The 20,377-nt window shown below is 41.2% G+C and overlaps 1 protein-coding gene across 1 annotated transcript in view; it reads left to right on the forward strand.

Moving 5' to 3' along the window:
• Positions 1-20,377, forward strand: part of Kcnab1 (potassium voltage-gated channel subfamily A regulatory beta subunit 1) — a 368,345-nt gene that overhangs the window by 102,020 nt on the left and 245,948 nt on the right. The gene's annotated exons all lie outside the window — the stretch shown is intronic.

Below are 20,377 nucleotides of genomic sequence, written 5' to 3' on the forward strand. Positions count from 1 at the left end.
TGATGTCTCCAGTCAGGGTACAGATTCTAGTAGCTCAGCTTCTTGATGGAAAACACACAGGTCCTTCTGAAGAATACTTATAACAACAAAACCCATTGGTTTTTCTGACCCTGCCGTGGAACTCATCCCAAGGACTTCCCAGATTCCTTGCCTTTGTCTGCTATGGCAATAAATCCTTACTCTGACTTCCAACCTTGGCTCTGTGGGCTGCAAAAAGCAAACCTTTCTCAACAAAGTCAGACTTTGTTTTCCTGTAGAGTATTTTAAAGTTTTATGGAGGCATAATTTATATGTCATAAAATCCTCCTAAAATGAACATACAAATCGATGGTGTTAGTAAATTTATGGAATTGTAGAACCATAAACAAATCCCATTGTAATTTTATAGCATTTCCATAACCTCAAAAATTCTACTGTGCCCATTTTCCCACTAATCCCTTTTTCTGTTCCCAGCCCCAGGCAACCACTAATCTCTTCTGTCTCTCCAAATGTTCCTTCTTTATACATGTCATAAAAGTAAAGTTACAGCCATGACAGTTGATTCTGAGAGGTGTTCTGAGAGATGTGGCTAGGAGATTTAGTTTTTATGTGGTCATTGTAGAGTGTATGAACACAAACCTAAATGGCACAGGTCAGTCAGTCTCTGGGCGAGGCCCCAATATCACATAATGATAAAAAATACAGTATAGTACAGACTTATACCACTAACAATTGTTTACTAGAATTCTGTACTGTACAGCATTATGCTACATTTTATTATTACTATTCATTTTTCTTTGTTGGGGATCAGACCTGGGACCTCAGGAATGCTAGGCAAGCATGTACATGGAGCTAGATCCCCAGACCTGGACAATACTTTTATATGACTGGCAGCACAGAAAGTTGTTTACTCCAACATCACCACAAACACATCATTTCCTGATGCAAAATTATCATAGCTATGATGTCACTAGGCAATATGAATTTTTAGTCTCCATTATAATATGAGGGGACCACCATTACATATGAAGTCTATCACTGAAATATCATTTCACTATGCATGACTAGTATAATGAGTAGTGTTTTATCTAACTGCTTTGGTATGAGTTTTTGATGACAATTCATATGAAATGTGTCAACGGCTCATTCATTTTTATAGTTGAGCAGAATTCCACAAATAGGCATTTTTACTGGCCTACAATGCGATGACTGTTTTGACAATGTATTTGGGTTTGTTTTAATTAATACTGTTAGGAACAGTCATGTATGTGTTTCTCACACATACAAGTAAAATTTCTTGGACATATGATACTTTTTGTTACATGTTAAAGGAGGTTGCCAATCCATTTTCTAGGGTGACTGTATCATTCATATTCCTGACAGCAAGTATAAGACTTCTAATCTTTCTGTAGCCTAATTCATGGTAGAATTTTTCTGTGATAGCTTTTCTAGTGAGTGTGGAGGGCTGTCCCATGATGGGTTTAATTTGTATGTCCTCAGGACTATCAAGGCTTAGCCTCTTTTCAGAACTTATTAGCCATTTATTTTCTTTAGTAAAATCTCTATTAAAACATCTTGACCTTTTTATTTTTTTAGCGTTAAGTGTTATGCACACAGACGCTCCTCATAGTAATCATTTCAAGCTTGTCACCCAGTTTCCCTTCACCTGTTAATTTATAGAGTGATGTATTTTGAAGTAAAACAGTTGCTTTTAGGAAATATATTTACCTTCTTGTTTTGTTTATAGACTGTGCCTTTGCTATTGTAGCTCTGCAAAGACATCTTCTAAATGTTTTGGAGTGTTAAATGGCATTCTATGATTATGAATTTGTCAGTTCTTTTCATGTGGTATTGGAGGTGAGGTCCTGAGTCCTATTTATTTATTTTTATTTCTGATTCATGAGCATATCTAGGTGTCCGAGTACCGTTTTTTCTGTTTTTAATATTAGTCTAGATTAATTACGTAAAATACTAAATTTCATTGTGATTTTTTAAAATTTTATTTTATAATTTAATTTAATTTTACATATCAGCCACGATTCCCTTGTTCTCCCCCCTTCTGCCCTCCACCTTCCCCCCAGCCCACCCCCTATTCCCATCTCCTCCATGGCAAAGACTCCCTTGAGGATTGAGTTCGACTTGGTGAGCAAGAATTGTTGAGACCAAGATTGGAAAAAGCACAGGGACAAATAGCCAAACGATTGGAAACACATGAACTATGAACCAATAGCTGAGGAGCCCCCAACTGGATCAGGCCCTCTGGATAAGTGAGATAGTTGATTAGCTTGATCTGTTTGGGAGGCATCCAGGCAGTGGGACCGGGACCTGTCCTCAGTGCATGTGCTGGCTGTTTGGAACTTGGGGCTTATGCAGGGACACTTGGCTCAGCCTGGGAGGAGGGGACTGGACCTGCCTGGACTGAATCATTGTGACATTTTATACAGCTTTTTCCAAAAATGACTCTGTCCTCAGTTGAACTGTCTTGACACCATTGTCAAAGTCAGTTGGTAGATAAGCAAAAGACACACTTTCAAACTCCCATGCTCCTCTTATGTATCTCCTTTCCATTTGCCAAAACCACACTTTCTTGATTACTATGAATTTGTGGTAAGTTTTCTTAATAATAACTTCATTCATTTCAAAATTATTTGTTCATTTAAGTGCTGCTGCTGTTGTTATTGTTGTGTTTCCATATAAATTTTAGAACCATCTTGTCAATTTTTACAAAGAAATCTGCTGGGACTTCATAGACTCTGCACTGAAATCCTGGACCAGGTTAAAGAGAATTGCCATCTTGACAATATTAACTCTCCTTCTAAGCCGTGGACACAAACACTGTTTATATTTCTTTAATTACTCAGCTGTGTCTTGTAGTAATGAGTATACAAGACCTAAATTTGTTGAATTTCTATCCAACTATTTTGTCCTTTTTGATGTTGTTATTAATAACACCATTTTCTCAATTTTCTTTCTGGGTGACTCATGATTAGTACATGGAAAAACAATTTTGTATATTGATTTCATATTCTGGGACCTTTTTAAAGTTGCTCACTGGCTTTAGTAATATTTTTTCTTTGGTTTTGGACAGAGCTTGCTGGGTAATCCAGGCTGGCCTGAAACTCATTACACAGCGTAAGCCGGCCTCAAACACATGCCTCCTCCCTGTGCTTCCCAAGGCTATGATTAGAGGCAAGCACCTCCACGTGCAGATAGCTCTCATGGGTTTTCACTTTTGTTTCGTTTTGAAATAGGTCTTGCTGTATAACCCAGCCTAGTCTCAAGCTCATGGTGATCCTGCTGCCTCAGACTCATGAGTAGTAGGAATATATAGGCCTGAGCCACTCTGCCTGGCTTTTCTAGAAACCTTTTAATTGCACATCTTTGGATTTTCTACCTATGGTCATGTCAGTTTTGAAAAAGGGAATTTTGTTTCCTTTCTAGTCTGTGTCCTTAATTTCAAATTTTCTTGTTGTAGACGTCTACAGAATTAAATAAGGATGGCAAAAATGCTCTTGTCCCCATCTTAGAGAAAACGCATCCATTCTATTTTGTTGTTCCAAATGATGTTAGTTACATAATGTTCATACATGCCATATCAGTTACTCTTCTCTTTACTGTGATCAAATCTCTTTACTGACCAAAGGAAGCAGCTTAAGAGAGGAAAGTTTTAGCTGTGTTCGAGGCTACAGCAATCCTGTCATCACTGTAGGAAGACACAGCAGCAGGTGTGCAAGCAGCAGAGGCTGGCTGATCACTCCTCATCTAAGACAGAAAGCAGGAGGTCAGCAGGAAGTGAAAACCTCAAGCCCCACCTCCAGTGACCCACTTCCTCCAGAAGGCTCTACCTCTTCAAGATTTCATAACTTTCCCATACAGTGTCTTCAACTGAAGACCAAGTATTCAACCACATGAGCCTATCAGGGACATTTCATATTCTGAGCACAACATTCCACTCCTGGATCTCATAGGCCCATGCTCCCCTTTCAATTTCCCTTATTTTTGAAAATTTCATGTATGTATACAGTGAAATGTGATCATATCGGCCACCCAGTTTCTCCTCCAACTCTCCCTGTGCCTCCCCAAACATAATCCCCTCCCGACTTACTGTCTTTTTTCAAAATATATACAACCCACAAAGTCCAGTTAGTGGTGCCCATATATGCATGGGTGTGAGCTATACACGGGAAAGTGGGAACCAACTAGTGTCCACATCTGCAAAAGAGAATGAACATCTCTCCCTTAGCAACTGTTCTCTGCCGATAGCTCAGTAAGGACGGGGGATGGGGGGTGGGGGGGGCCTGGATAGCAGCTACCCCACTTAAGCTGGAGCTGTACACAACAGCTTCTCTCTTGAGTCAGCTCCATTACAAATGGCAGAGTACCTTGACACCACCACCATCCTTAAGTCTCTGTTACGGTTCATTGTTAACTTGCCACCACTCAGACCCATCTGACCAAGGAGACTCATTTGAGGAACTGCCCCGACTGCCTTGTTTTGATGTGGCGAGGCCCACCCTGATTGTGGTGGCACCTTCTGCTAGCAGCCCAGATAACATGGCTATGTCAGAAGGAAGACCATCTCATACTGCCTTGCCCACTGGTCTGTGAGTTGATTTGCTGTTGCTACCGCTGATTCCTTTACTGGCAGCAGACCCAGTGTTCCCAAGCTTTCAGGGTAGACCAGGGACCAGTGGCTCTCCAGGAGTCTTCTGGGATCCTGAAACAAGATAGGAATTCCTAGGGTACTGCGTCTTACAGATGAGTAACTAGCTGTTATTGCTTCCCGGTAAGAGACTGCTGTGGGACTCCTCTGTTGAGGCATCAGGCAAAAGCACAAGTAAATACTGGGTTCTCAGATCTCAGGTGTGATTCTGCTGTTAGCATTTTAAACTGACTAGCATATAAATTCTAATACATATTGTAGATTTATATAATATACACACATATATGTATATGTATATAGAGTATGTGTGTGCACATGTGTACGTATATTCATCCCCTTGGTTCTATCCTAGGCTCTAACTAAACCAGTTTCCATTGCAACACAGACTTTAACCTCCTTGGCTTCATGCAGTAACCTCTCAGTGGACACCTTGAAGGGTCGCTAACACTTCCACACAGTGGTTGTCCTCAAAAGTTCACTGGAGCCCTTGAGCAGGACTCCATGACCTCCTCCATGTTGAATCTTTCGTGCCTGCAAAACCAGTCCCAAATGATGATGCTGCCAAGTTCTGAGGCTAGCGTAAGATGGAGCTTGTCCCCCTGAGATCACAGCTGCAGAACTCTGTATGTCTTAATGGCTGAATCTGAATCCCTTTCCAAGGTCATTGCTTTTGAGAAGTAGAGGATCCATTCTGTGGCATTCTAGATTGAGACTTTCTCCTTTTGAGAAAGTTTTCGTTTTTCACAAGTTGGAGTCTTGCCTTCAGGGCATCTTTTCTCTTGTACCAGTGAAAACAGTGAGGCTTCTCTTTAGCAATCACCATCAGTTTTCTGTCTTCTGCATGATCCTTGTACACAACTTTCAACTTGCTCACACAGCTTTCCACATCAAACTTTCCATTTTTTTAAAAACTGTTTATGATGCATTACAGTTTGAGGTGACTCTGCATCGTGGTAGGGAGCAGTGGCAGCAGGTAGGACAGGAATAACAGCAGGAGGGAAGCTGGCTGGTCACATTTTGTCTCATCAGAAATCAGGAAGTAAACAGGAAATAAAGCCAGGCTCTAAAATCTCAAGACCCACCCCCTTTGACCAACTTCCTCCAGTAAGGCGCCTCAGATTTTCACATCCTTCCCAAACAGTGCCACATTCTGAAGGCTGAGTGTTCAAATATGTGAGTCCATAGAACACTTTTCATATTGAACCACAACTCACACACTCTTAGTTTAAGAAAGTTCTTTTTTTTAGATCTTGTTTGGGAGATTTTTATCTCTAATAGATCCTGGACTTTATTAAATGTGATTTGTGCATCTATTGAATTATTTATGTGAACTGTAGATTACCCACTTTCTAGTTCCCATACTCCACTATTATAGAGATGTGTACCACCATGGCTGGCTTTTATACGGGTCCTGGAGAGCCAAACTCAGGGTGTTAGGCTTGCGCAGAAAGTGCTTTGTTCACGAAGCCATCTCCCCGGCCCTGTAAAGGGTTTTTATGTTTATGTTTAAGAGTACCTGGTGGTTTAGATAAGCAATGTTCCCTCTAAAAGCTATGTTTTGAAGGCTTGGTTACTACCTGGAGCACAGTTGACTGATGGGTGATTGGCACATGGGTCTGGTAACTTTCCCAATGGGTTCATCCATTGAGTTTAGACTGCACAGGCTATCAGGAGGTAAGGCCAGGGTGGAGGAGGTAGGGGGTTTAAAAGGCGAGCCATATCCCTGGCTCCTGCTGTACCTCTTTCTCACTCCTGGCTGCCATAAGACTTTGCTCTCCCACATCCTTCAGACATGTTGCTCTGCCTCATCAGAGGACCTGAAACATGGATCCAGGTGCATCTATGTTTACAGTTAGTGTGCTTTGCTGATATATTGATATTTTGTTTTTAAAAAGTGTCCTCTAACTTTAATAATTCTTGAAGTCTAATTTCTTAAATAGCAATGGAATCATTACAGCACTTTTATGGCTATTTCATGGGATGGCTTTTCACATTTTGTTTTCAATTTACTTTTTTTCTTTTAATCTAAATTATGTCTCTTATGGGTATCAAGTAGCAGGGTCATCCTTTATTTCAGCCTCACAATTTTTGCCTTTTTACTTAGATTATTTATATTCAGTGAACTTATTGATATGTTTTGATTTTCATTTTCTATGCTGCTATTTGTTATCTTTTTTATTTTACAATATAATTTAATTCTACATATCAGCCACGGATTCCCTTGTTCTCCCCCCTCCCACCTCCCACTCCCCACCTTCCCCTCATCCCACCCCCCATTCCCACCTCCTCCAGGGCAAAGACTCCCCTGAGGATTGAGATTAACCTGGTAGACTCAGTCCAGGCAGGTCCAGTCCCCTCCTCCCAGACTGAGCCAAGCGTCCCTGCATAAGCCCCAGGTTTCAAACTGCCATCTCATGCACTGAGCACAGGACCCAGTCCCACTGCCTGGATGCCTCCCAAACAGATCAAGCCAATCAACTGTCTCGCCTATTCAGAGGGCCTGATCCAGTTGGAGGCCCCTCAGCCATTGGTTCATAGTTCATGTGTTTCCATTCATTTGGGTATTTGTCCCTGTGCTTTATCCAACCTTGCTTGTAGATGTAACCAACCGTCTTATTAAATAAGAAACACAGAACCAATGCAAAGAAGAAAGCCAAGAGGTCAGAGCTAAGAGCTAAAACCTTACCCTTCCTCCTTCGGTGGTCATACCTCTCTGAAAGAGAGCTACTTCCTGTGTTAAAGTCTTTATAAAGACTTTCGGTTCTGCCTTCTCATTGGTTGTAAACCCAAACAAATGACCGCCTCGTCACTGCCTGTCTGTATAGACCTCCAGGTCTTCTATGGTTGGTATTGAGATTAAAGGTTTGTGTCTCCAATGCTGGCTGTATCCCTGAACACACAGAGATCTACCTAGCTCTGCCTACCAAGTGCTGGGATTAAAGGCGTGCACCACCACTGCCCAGCTTTCCTATGGCTTGCTAATAGCTCTGACCCCCAGGCAACTTTATTTATTAACATACAAATAACATTTTAGTACAAAATAAAATATCACCATACTTGGTCTCAACAATTCTCGCTCATATAAACCCTCCTCTTTCTCGCCAATTGGACTCCAGGAGCTCCACCCGGGCCTGGCCGTGGATCTCTGCATCTGGTTCCCTCAGTCATTGAATGGGGTTTCTAGCATGAAAATTAGGGTATTTGGCCATCCTATCACCAGAGTAGGTCGGTTCGGTCTGTCTCTTGACCATTGCCCGCAGTCTGTGGGGCAGATGTGGGGGCATCTTTGTGGATTTCTGTGGGCCTCTCTAGCACTTTGCTTCTTCCTATTCTCATGTGGTCTTCATTTACCATGGTCTCCTATTTCTTGTTCTCCCTCTCTGTTCTTGATCCAGCTGGGATCTCCCGCTCCCCCAAGCTCTCTTTCCCTCGACCCTCACCCTTCATTACTCCCACTCATGTCCAGGCTGTTCATGTAGATCTCATCCATTTCTCCATCATTGGGTGATCCCCATGTCTTTTTTGGGGTCCTGTTTTCCAGGTAGCCTCCTTGGTGTTGTGAGTAGCAGTCCAGTCATCCTTGTTCCACATCTAGTATCCTCCTATGAGTGAGTACATACCATGTTTGTCTTTCTGAGTCTGGGTTACTTCACTCAGGGTGATTTTTTTCTAGATCCATCCATTTGCCTGCAAACCTCATGATATTATTGTTTTTCTCTGCTGAGTAGTATTTCATTGTGTATATGTACCACATTTTATTTATCCATTCTTCAGTTGAAGGGTATCTAGGTTGTTTCCAGGTTCTGGCTATTACAAACAATGCTTAAACCTTCTTTCTTTTCTGTTCCTCTGTTTCTCTTTTATCTTATTTTTGTGATAAATATTTTATTACCTTGTCAATTTTGAAAATTATTTCTGTGAATTATTTTCTTAGTGATTGCTCCATGATTAGAATTTGATTTAATTTAACATAATCTATTTCAGATTGAGACTAAATGATGAAATGTAGAAACATGGCCTCAGTGCTACTTGCTCCCCTGCCTTTTATACCATATCATATATATGGTAGTTAACTATATATGTAGTTAAGAATTGCAGCAACATGATATTAAAATCTTTGGTTTTGTGATGTTAGTTTTAAGACTGTGTATCTCAGATTGGTCTAAGGTCCCCAGTCCTCCTGCCTCTGTATTCTGAGTACTAAAATTACAATGGATGCCAGCTCACGTGGCTTTGTGATCTTTAATACTAAGCCAGAGTAATGCTGTTCCCTGTAAAGCTTGTATTCTATCATTTGCATCAGTATTTCCAGAATTGTGATGTTACTTTAGAGGCTGCACTGCTTTGGCCATGGGAACCATTCTGCTCAGTTGGTCTTCTGACTACAGCCTTAAGTCATATTTAAAGCCTCCTTTTAAATGATGGAGTGTCTTCTCCTGTTCCATAACTGAACTCCTCTGTACCCATCCCCGAGTCACTCTATTACTGGACTAGAGTGTCTAGTAAGACAGCTTTGTATTTGCCTCTGTGGGCACAATGACCTGAGCCGTTACTAGTAAGAAAGGCACTCATGTGAAAACATAGGTGCTCTTGATCAGGGCAGGAGGAAAACAATGGCGAACACCCCATTTCCTGGGCCTTTTATCAGCAACTGCCTCTCCTCCACCACGGCTCACACCCTTCTTCTTATCTGTTTTGTAGCCACCTTATTTGTACAGATCTTACTTCCCCAGTAGTCCATGTGCTGTCTTCTCACCACCCCAGGATGAGATGCTGCTTCTGAAGAGGCTGATTCATCCTCACACGGTACGGATACTTTCCTGTGGTGACTGTCCAGGCCCAGTATTTCTGTCCGTGCAAAGAACCTCTGCTTGGGGCATGAACAGTGCTGGCCATCCCTGTTTGACCTGTGGAAACTTATTTTTGTTTTTCCCTTTTCTGCTAGTTCCTCACAGAAAACACCCTCACTTACATTGCTCAATTTATAAAATGGTCTTACAATAATAATAATAATAATAACCTCAAAGCCTGATATTGCAGTAAATGCTGAAAGATCAGAGAGACAAAGGAACAAGCCCCTGCCACCTCTTACCTCTAGGACTCCTCAGCCTGAAAAGCTCCAGTTCTGTCTCCTCACACCTTATATGCCTTTCTCCACCCAGCCATCACTTCCTTCTCAGTGCTGGCATTAGAGGCCTGTGTGTTTCCCAAACAAAGACATGAGCTGTCAAGTGCTGGGATTAAAGGTGTGTGCCACCACTGCCTGGCTCTGTTTCTCTCCTAGACTGAGTCAATCTCATGTAGTCCGGGGTGGCTTTGAACTCACAGAGATCCAGACAGATCTCTGCCTCCCGAGTGCTAGGATTGAAGGCGTGTGCCACCACTGCCTGGCATCTATGTTTAATCTAGTAGCTTGTTCTGTCCTCTGATCTTCAGGCAAATTTTATTAGGGTACACAGTGCATCACCACACACCTATGAGCTGCTCCCATCATGCTCCAGGCCAGGCCACATCTCTCTCTGCATTACTGTGAGCCACTTGGTTGCATCTTCTATTTTTCTCCAGTTAGACCAGAAAGAAAGTCTAGCTCCCTGCTTTCTTCTCACGTCTTCTTTCCTCTTCCCCTCTCCTTTTCGACCATGTCTTCTGCAAACCAACAGCTACACGTTAGGCCTTCAAAAAATAGAACTACATCTCGGTGTTTCAAATCTGTGAATGAGACTTTATTTGAAAAAAAGTTTTTGAAGATGTAATTAAGATTATGATCTTGCAATAAGGTTACTCAAGGAAGGTCTAAATTCAATGGCAAGGGTCCGTGGTATGTGGGAAACACTGTGGCCAGGCAGTCACAGAGACCGGAATGATGCAGGCACAGGAATGCTGACCACTATCAGAAGCCAGAAGAGCCTTTAGAGCAGTGCATCTCAACCTTCCAGATGCTGCAACCCTTTAATACAGTTCTTCAGGTTGTGGTGACCCCCACCATACAATTATTTTCATTGCTATGTCATAACTGTAATTTTGCTACTGTTGTGAATTGTGATGTAAATATTTGGCATGCAGGATAACTGATATGCGACCCCTGTGAAAGGGTCATGTAACCCCAAGGAATTAAATCAGTGTTTTGAAGAGCTCTATGCATGCCCATAGTTGTTGCAGCGCTGTTGAGAAAAGCCAAGATATGTAAGCAACGTAAGTGCCCATGAATGGATGAACAAATAAAGAAGCTATGAAACACATGCCATGGAATGTCATCAAGTCTGAAATACTGCTATTTGCAAGAACGTGGGTAAAACCAGAGGGCTTTATGCTTGATTAAATAAGCAAGGCACAGAAAAACAAATACTACCGGATCTCAATTTCATGTTAGTTAACACAGTTCAGTGGTTGTATTCCTGATATCTATATCTGGAGGCTTGTTTGTTAAAAAAACAAACTGAGTCTGCCTAGTGGTGTTTATCCCAAATGCTATGAAGCAAATAGTCACTGTGCTTCCCCTACAGGATGTGTGTGCCCACTGGCTCACCATTATTTCTAGCATAATTTCTTGCTTTCTGGGCATCACTTTCTGTGTTCCATAATACAAAAGTAATATGTGCTCACAGCGGGAAATCATATATGAGCAAAATGAAGGAAACAAAAATTACCCATAATCCTACCACCCACAAGTAACTACTGATAACATTTTTGTTTCTGTCAAAATAAGCTCCTACTATATATATTATCCAACTGCTTGTCAGATCACCGTGCCTAGTGAGCATTTCTCCATTCTCCTTCTATTAGGAGAAGCATCATAATCCCTTCAGCGGATTGTACTTTATGGCAGACTGACTCCTGCCATCCCCCACTGCCTTCCTGCCTCAAACCACCAACACATGGTTTCTAGCCATATTTGCCTAAAATACAGCTCACACGCCCAACCCCACCAGAAGCCCTGATGAACTTTTCTCCATACTCACATGACTGTTCTGAGGGAAGAGCTCTAGTCTCCCCCTTATTCCAGGCTGTCCTCTACTGTCAGTTGGTGTAGAGACTTTGTTTTGCATTGTGTCTCATAGAAGTCCTCTTTCCAATGATGCTGCATACCAAGGGCATGCATGTTCCCCAACAAGATTCTCAACCTCTGCATCGAAGATGTTTCCCCTCTCCCATCACCTAGCTTGCCTACTCTCTATCTTTGCCCTGTTTTTTTCTGTCCTCATTGCCCAGAGCTTTTCTGATACCACTATGGTTTCTCCAAATCCCTCAACCCACATGGGTCTCCCTAATTTCCTCTAAAGAATATATCAGCTGCACTTGATCTGATACACACTCGGCAGCTGGTCATGCATGCCTGCATATGCCCAGCTATGAAGCCTCATACAGGAAAGCTGAATCTTCCACCTTCCCTCATCAGCACTTAGAGTTTGTCAACTGAGTAGCAAATAATAATTGGTGATGGTGATGATAAATAGTTGTCTTGAGAAAAGATGATACATGAGAAATGAAAAAATAAGAACAAATAAAGCTGATAGTATGGGGATAACTGATAAAAAGCCTTGAAAGAATCTCAGCGGTGTCCAACAATAACAGAAACATTAATAATAACCACAAACCTGTGTGTGAAAATAGAAAATACCAAACAAAGAAATATTGACCAGGATGATTTTTAAGTCTACCAAATGAATGATATTCCTCTTCTCCATTCTGTGACTAGGATTTTGTAAATCTAAAAGAATTTGTCTATGTATTGTTGAAAAACTTGGCATGATTCTATGATTGAAAAATAATTTTACATTTTTACTTTATTTTGCTCACAAAAGTAGTATATATGCATTGTGGAAAAACCTCCATAAATATGATACTTGATTGAACATGGGTGAGAGGTTCTTTTCTCTTTAAAGTAGGAACATTTTTACAGAATGACATAATTGAGGGTTCTTTTTTTTAAATGTAGCTATGTAAATGGTGCATTAGGTCTGGGTGGGTAGTTTAGCTCAGCAGGAAATGAGTTACATAATGTTGGGTAAGTTATTTGTTTCCTTTTTGTAAGGTTTAGTGCAGCATAATTGACAAATTGAAAATTGATAATTTAAGATACATAACTTGATTTGATACATATACAGTCAATCTTCCTCCCCTCCCTCTCTCTCCCATCCTTCCTTCCTTCCTCTCTTTCTTTGCCTCTTTCTCTTTCTCCTCGAGTCCCTCAATTTCTTCCTGTTGGTAGTAGGGACACATAAACTCTTGTCACAGCTTTATGAGATTCCACATGAAAGTGAGAACTGGCAATGTTTGTTTTTCTGTGTCTTGCTTATTTAATCAAGCACAAAGCCCTCTAGTTTTACCCATGTTCTTGCAAATAGCAGTATTTCAGATTTGATGACATTCCATGGCATGTATTTCATAGTTTCTTTATTTGTTAATTCGTTCATAGACACTCACATTGCTTATGTATCTTGGCTTTTCTCAATAACACTGCAATGACTATGGGCATGCACAGAGCTCTTCAAAATACTGATTTAATTCATGGGTTATCAATTTAGCAATAGAAGGGATGACTCACATGTTTTTCAGGTTGTGATTTCTTAAGGAACTTCTATTTCTATTCCATTTTTTATAATGGTCATTCCAGTTTGAATCCTTACTAACATGTATTCCCATATTTCCTGTCTTTTATTTTAATAAAAACTTTATTGTAAAGAACTTTCAAATAAAAAGCATTATACAGTGAGATTAGCCAGACCTACAGTTTTTATATCTCAACAGACTTCTACACAGGTATAATAACCATTGCGAAACTGTGGAGCTTCCATTGGATTTTATACTTGGATTTCACTTTATGTAATTTTATATTGGATTTAACATTTGTAATGGATTTCACTATCAGCTTTTTTACAAACTTGTCCAAAGCATTCCCATACACAAAAGAAAGGAAGTTAAAGATTAAGTAGAAAGAAAGGAAGGCAAGAAGGAAGGAAGGAATGAGAGAGAGAAAAGAAAGGAGGAAAGAAAGAAAGGAAAGAGTGAAGAAAAAGAAGGAAGAAGGAAAGAAAACAAAAGCAGGAAAGGAAAAAAAAAGAAAGCAGGAAAGGAAGAAAGATCCAGCAATGGACATATGAGTCAGGAAGGAGGACAGAAAGCTAATTGTTTTTCTAGCTTTGCCATTGATATTTGCAATAGCAATCCTACTAGGTCTGAGGTGATAGAAAGCTTAAGCAACTGTGTACTCAGGGTGGCTTCCATTTTAATGTGGTGAGGAACTAAAGGGGTCACCTGCATTAACCTTCCTCGGGCTGCTAACGGGGAAGAATTAAATGAAAAATGATCCCATAAAGTCTTGGATCTGCTTGCTTTATAAGAATTCTGGTTCAAAGAATGGATAACATAAAAAGAACAAGTCAGTAGGCCCTTTACAAAACACATATTACTATTATGAGAGAAAGATGTGTATAATAATAGCTTTTCTGTCTTTCTCTAAGCAGATGAACAGACTTGAACTGAAAGTGACTTTGTCTCAGTAACTTTTTGGAGGTTACTTGTAAGGATGGCTTTCTGTGAGAGGCTCTTCGGGAATTCGTTCATTGTAGGTTTTAAATGATAGGACTGCACACCATATACTTCAGACATTTATCATTTTATGTGTATGGTTTACCTGGGGATCAGATCTAGAGCCAAGCACATTCTGGCAAATACTCTGCCTCCATCACTACAGCTTTGCAAGAGTGACTATGAATGCTCATGAACCGGCCTCCCCCCCAAAAAAAAACAACACTTAGTTTTCAGCTGGCTGAAATGATTAACAATAGCCCATTTTCTCTTTCCTCTATACTATGATAAAGGGTGTGCAAGCTTTTACCAAAATGCCTAGATAATAAAAGCAACTCAACATTTTCTTCTTCTTCCCTCCCCTCCTTCATTATACTTGTGCAATATTTCAGATACAAATTGCCATAAGATAAGGTTTACAGTATAACATCTTAAAAATGATAGTTCATCAATTCTCTGGAATATCTTTTTTTTTTCTTTCTTGGAATTGTTAAATGACTTGACTTGTTGCTAGCCAGGCTGTTAGGATGCTGTGGTCACCATTGCTTGTAGAGTAACTTCAGAACGTTGAGAGTTCATACCAACAGCCAGGGGGAGAGACAAAAGTCGGGCATGATTCTAAACAGTGTTGCTTCAGAAACACAAATATGATAGAAGAAAAGTGTGGATACTGACAACTCAGTGCCAGATCAGAAGCTTAAAGTCTAAATGTGAATACATTTTAGACCTGTATTCCTAACAATTTATTTTCTTTATATTTTCATTTTAAGTTTATAAAATGGTGATTTTTTTTTTTGGAGAAGGAGTCTAAAACTAAAAACATTTTTAATTAGTTGAAAATTAACCATATGCATTATGGCATAATTAATTAACCACTTTGTAGTGCATGAAATAGCAATGTGCCATTTAGTTGATTTTATCACGGATTGATTATATATAATAACTATCTTTGAAAACAATTTCTCTGTAAGTTGACTTCTCAAGAAGATCTTAACCAAAGACATAGCACATATTTCTCATTGTCTGAGGCTAATATAAGGCAATGGTAGAATTCATGGTAATGGATAGTAATTTGGAAGGAAAATAACATTCATAAAAGTAGACAGAATATGAGTCAGTTTTCTTCCATGTCTGTTTTCCTGAAAAACATGAGAAATTGTCTACTATGAAGATGCCAGAACAAAATCAACTGAATTGTGAATCTCCCATTTCACTACAACTGCTTCTATGAAATACTGGAGTGCCAGGTTTTCAGTGTGAACATTTATGAAAAAAAAATAGAATTGGTGGCTCATCAATTTCATAATATTCTGGATTCAGGAAATAATTGTCAGTGGCCATGGATGTAGTCTAAGTGCTAACTGTTACTTGGAGAACATAGTGCAGTGACAGAGCATGTGCCTCTCATGTTTAAGCCCTGGCTTTGCTTCCCAGGACCAAAGCTTGTCCATCCTTTGGTTCATTGCACTTTGTTTCTAGAAGAGGAGTCTGGTATGTGAGAATGGGTTTGGCCCCTGAATGTCCTGCTGGGTTCTTTGGTAAGTCTGTTCTTCTAGGAAAGTTGAAAGGTAGACACCTAGAAGTTTCTTCTCATCAGAAAAGCCATAAGTATGTTCAATCTCAGTTTTATTTGACATTATAAAGGCCGTGTCTCTGTACATGTGAAAGAGCAATCATTTTCATGGCATGTTGAAATTGTGAGAATATAATAAATAACTCTCTAACCAGATTTTGATAGTCTCTGATAAATGGCACAACTCTTTTGCTCACAAATGAGGCACAGGAAGTAGCCTGCCATCTGTACACGTTCATGTTTAAAATTCTTCTGATATTAGCAGATTCTTTTCTGTGTTGGATAACTCCAGTTTTGCCTGGCTGCATGATTGAATGTTTCCTGGCTCCTGCTGGCTGTGCTTTCCAATGGAATATAAACCATAAGTTCTAAGTGGAACCCGTGAAAAATATTTGGTTCTGACTTCCCTGGGAAGAAATTGAATAAACCAAAAGTTTTCTGGGTAATTGGGAAATTTTTATTACAGTAGGATAAGAATGAACAGTCATGAAGTATTTTTATAGACACCGATGATTAGACTTTCTAAATTGAATGTATTTCTAGTACTCGTAATGGCAATAGGCTTTCTTCTTAAACTGTACTCATAAGAGGGTGTGTGTAAAGTCCTTCTGATGAGAAAGGACTCTTCCGGTGAGGAGCAATATGCACAGTGGTTAAGAACCAAACATTCAAAGGAAGACGTCCCCAGTGACATCTTAACCCTGCCAGTGTCATCTTGGCTGCGTTTACCTTCTGCTTCCTCAGCCAGAGAATGCCGTTCATGACGGGGAGCTGCTCTGGAGAGCCACACTCTCACATCAGTCACTGTGTCTCCATGAGGAAGCCAAGGTTCCAAGAACGTAAGCACCCTGTCCAACAGCACAGGAAAGGGAGGAAGCAGAGGAAGACGAAGCTTCAGGCTTAACTGCAACTCGTATATCCCTGTCATCAAGTCTCTGGGGCTCCCAGGAACACTGAGATAACCACAAAGACCAAAGCTCTTGGGTGCAAATTTTACATCCTGTTATCTGTTCTTAAACATCCAAGACCCAATATGGCTGACACCGATGCTAAAACTCCACTGCTAGGTAATGAAGGAATCAATTGGGACAAAACTGAAGAGTAAGTGATAACTCAGTCCTGCGCTGTGGCAACCTCCAGAAATTTAGTCATAGCATCTGCAGAACAGAGACACAGAGAGGTCTTTGAAATAAAGATGCCCACCCCATCTCCGTGCTTCAGCTGACGGAATGAATTCAGAGAGCTGCAGGTCACCCCTAAGTTACAGGTGAGAAGCCACTGTTGGGCTATGTCTACTGGTGCGGTACTCTCTCCACCACTTCTGGATGTCTCTGAGGATGCTGACTCCTGCCTTAGGGAACATGAGCAAACAAAGGAAAATAGGTAAGCTGAGGAGAACACAAAGGAGATGACTAAATGTGCCTAAAAGCTACTATTTTTCCAAGCAAGACTTGCCTTAGAACATGAAAGTGGAAAGAATGAGGAGTGGGAGAGTGTGATGATGGGAGGGTATTTGGAGGTAACTGTCATTCAACTATGTCACATACACTTACTATGAAACTTAAAAATCTTTATAATTAATGTTTGCTAGTGGGGAAAAAAAGCAACAACAACCATATGGAACCTTGTATGACTTCATGAAGAGGAATAAAAGGATTTCATTTGGAGCCTTTCTTCAGAGGACATTTCATCAACTTTCCTAGAGAACAGATCTATAGATTGTTGTCTATCTTCGGGTTTTTTATGACATAGTCTTGCTGTGTTGCCCTGGCTGAGCTGAAACTCACTGTCCTCCTATAGGACATTAACAACAGCAGCTTGGGATGTGTGGAGTATATATAAGGACATTCATCATGACTAATGATGACTTTTAGAACTTGCACTTTAGTAAGCTCCAATGGTTTCTTATAAAGGACATTACACATATAAATTACATTTCTGCCTGTATTAATTCAGCCTGTCATAACCAAGTACCACAAGTTCAGTAGCTGCAGCAGGAAAAGTTTATTTCCTCTCAGTTCTGCGGACTGTAAGTCTGAGATCAAAGTGGCAGCAAGCTTGGCCCCTTCTGAGGACTTTGCCCTGGGCTTATAGATGATCCTCCGCTCTGTGTCTTCACGTGTCTGAGCCTGGTCCTTAGTCTAAGGACATGTGTCACACTGGGTTAGTGCTCACCTTTGCAGCCTTATTGTACTTCAGTTATGTCTTTACAGACTGTCTCCAAATACAGTCACATTCTGATATACTGGGGAGAGGCCAGGGTTTCAATACATGAAGTTTGGGATGAGGCGCTCCAGCCCATAACTATAATCTATACCTGTATCTACAGTTATATCTATATACCATCTATGTAAATGTATCTTTATGCAGGTCTGTATGTGTATTTAAGCCTGAAATTCTCATAGTGGGGATTCCTCTCAATCCTGTTGTGTGACAGTGAAAAGACACACATTCCAAGTCTCCAGCTTCATTACTATGTAGCCTGTTAGCAAACTTATTAGGAGCGGGCACTCTTCAGCTAACGGTTACCTAATTTCCAGGCTCCTGAGACTGACTGCTCCTCCATCAATGCTGGGAAGAGTGAGGATGTCTGGGGAGACCACGGGGCTGCTGGTTGCCTGTCAGAATGCCTGTGTGGTGTCAGAGATGAAAGGCTCACTGTGAACAGCAAGAAAGAGGCTTGCACTGTGAGCATCCTCTAGCCTCTGGTCTTTGATTCTCTATGTGGCGTGTCCCAGAGGCTGGGACACTGGACTGACTACACACGAGAGGAGCAGAAGGGAATGTGGGGCTGTCATTCCCTCCTTCTCAGTACACAGGCTGTGCTTCAAAGTGGATGCCCGGGAGCTTACCCGGGAAATGGCAGCTCCCTCTTCCTTATTTCTTCATCTCTCTCAGTTATTTATAGGGAGGGCCTGCCAAAGACCAAGCCCTCTGTGTGGTCCTATGGGGGGTCAAAGGTGCCTCAGAGGTGTTCTGCCTTGTATGTCTTATTCAGATAACCTCTTCCCTCTTCTGGGCTAGCCCGAGCTTTCTGGCCTTTCTCTGTTAGTTCTTTGACAAAGCTGATTAACAAGCCCTGGCCTCTTTTTCTTTCCAAGTCTCCAGTGCTCCCCGTAAAACTGGCAGCACCCTCAGCTGAGGCCCTGCTCACCCCCTGTGCCCCCTCCCTCGCAGCCAGTGACCTAGTTGAAGCCCAGGTTCCTGACCCTCCCAGCCTGGTGGTTATCGCCTCCCTCAATCGCTCCCAAGCTGCTTTGGTGGTGGTGGTTCCCCGCCCCCTTTTCTAAAAGCTGTTCCTTTTGATTCCTCCCACTTCTTCCTCTTTTCATTTTGACTGCTTTCCTGATTCACGTTGATCATCTCCGATGAGCTGGCTTAGTGTGCAAAAATAAAGGTTCCTATGATCTGCTTCCTCTCTGCCCACTGTTTATTCCAAAGAATAAATACATCCCCCCTCCCCTCCCCAGTATTCCTGCCTGGCATACAAGGGTGCAAAGAAAAGGTCCTCACTTAACCCTTCAGCCTCACTCACCCTAAATTTTCTTCCCATTAACCAGCACATTTATTTTCTAAGGCAAAGAGTGAAAAAAAAATAGTGCGGAGGGTCAAGGATGCAATTCCATAATGTGGCTTAAATCTTATCTTCGGGTTCAAAGATGTTAAGATTAATGTCTTGAATAGATCTCAATGCAAGCACAGAGTCTCCTTGAAAATTTTATTTGTACAATTTCATTTGATTGGATAGAAGTGATCAGACCAACTGTTTTATTTGTATTTTAATCAACACAGGCAGAGTGTGTATCATCCCTGAATGTGCCAGTCCAGAGGTGACTGCTTCCCTCCACTCCTGCCAATCAAATCAGAGCCATTGTTCCTGCCACATGGGAGTCTCAACCCTTTAGGAAGACTAACTGAGTTTCCATGTGCTTCTTGAAACCCCAGACATTGTCATATTTCTGCCTCAGTAGCAGAGTCAGATGCCAATAGGGACTCCACTGAGATGTGGGTAATGGATCAGAGTGTTCTCTAGGATCCAGAAATCTATCCCTGCTCCCCCCTGGTGTGCTTAACATGGGTATTACTCCAGTGGACATGTAGAATGTGGTTTCCAATATAGTTAGTCTCTGAAGACTGAATGCTTTGTCCTTTCCACCCAGATTGCCTATTCCTTGACAACAGAGACAGGGATTCATAATTTCCCTCCATATTGATCTCCATTGCCAAGTACAGAGATGCTATTCATAAACAGTGTTTGCTGTTTTCCCTTGCCTGACAGTGAGGTCTGTTAGGAATCACATTTAGAAATATGCTTTTGTGGAAGCCATCGTTTAAATAAATCCACGGGAAGGGTTGTTTCTCACGAACTTCAAATGGAGAGATGAATTATCAACCAACTGATAATTTGGTCTGAGCACATTTCTTGGGCAGTTGCTCTGGATGGGACAGACAGATAAGATCCCCATCTCATGTGGGTTCAGGCTCAGCTCATGGGACTTCTTGCTGCCCATCCCTGTGGCCAGGGCAGTATACATGGCTCCAGCTACCCTCTTGAATCATCTGGGCAGTGATACTGCTCCCTGCCGCATCCCAGAAGTCCCTACTCTGGTGTTTTAAATAGATTTGCAGTAAGT

Source organism: Peromyscus maniculatus, chromosome 6 (assembly GCF_049852395.1).
Source record: "Peromyscus maniculatus bairdii isolate BWxNUB_F1_BW_parent chromosome 6, HU_Pman_BW_mat_3.1, whole genome shotgun sequence".
Taxonomy (NCBI): Eukaryota; Metazoa; Chordata; class Mammalia; order Rodentia; family Cricetidae; genus Peromyscus; species Peromyscus maniculatus.